This window comes from Colobus angolensis, unplaced genomic scaffold (assembly GCF_000951035.1).
Source record: "Colobus angolensis palliatus isolate OR3802 unplaced genomic scaffold, Cang.pa_1.0 Scaffold9, whole genome shotgun sequence".
NCBI lineage: Eukaryota > Metazoa > Chordata > Mammalia > Primates > Cercopithecidae > Colobus > Colobus angolensis.
Window position 1 is genome coordinate 6,356,190 of NW_012122931.1, and position 330 is coordinate 6,356,519.

General features: G+C 50.0%; 1 protein-coding gene across 1 annotated transcript in view; it reads left to right on the forward strand.

The window, feature by feature from the left end:
- Positions 1 to 330, forward strand: part of ZER1 (zyg-11 related, cell cycle regulator) — a 50,003-nt gene that overhangs the window by 39,517 nt on the left and 10,156 nt on the right. The window lies entirely within an intron of this gene.

Consider the following 330-nt stretch of genomic DNA (forward strand, 5'->3'; position numbering starts at 1 on the left):
GGTCTGCTCAGAGCTCCCGCCTTTCTTCTGGTCCTCTGTGGGGTTCTGCTTTCCCTCACTGATGCGTAGCTGCACACGGCACAGAGCATACATAAGGGCACGATCTCACCTATGCAGCCTGGAGCATTTGTCATACATGCCAACATCTGCATGTACCCAAAGCCTGCTCTTTGCAAACTACTGATACCTACTGATTTGTGGGGAAAGGTGGGGAGAAAATAGACACAACAGAAAACCATACAGATGGGCCGGGCACAATAGCTCTTGCCTATAATCCCAGCACTTTGGGAAGTCGAGACAGGAGTATCATTTGAGCCCGAGATTTCTTTC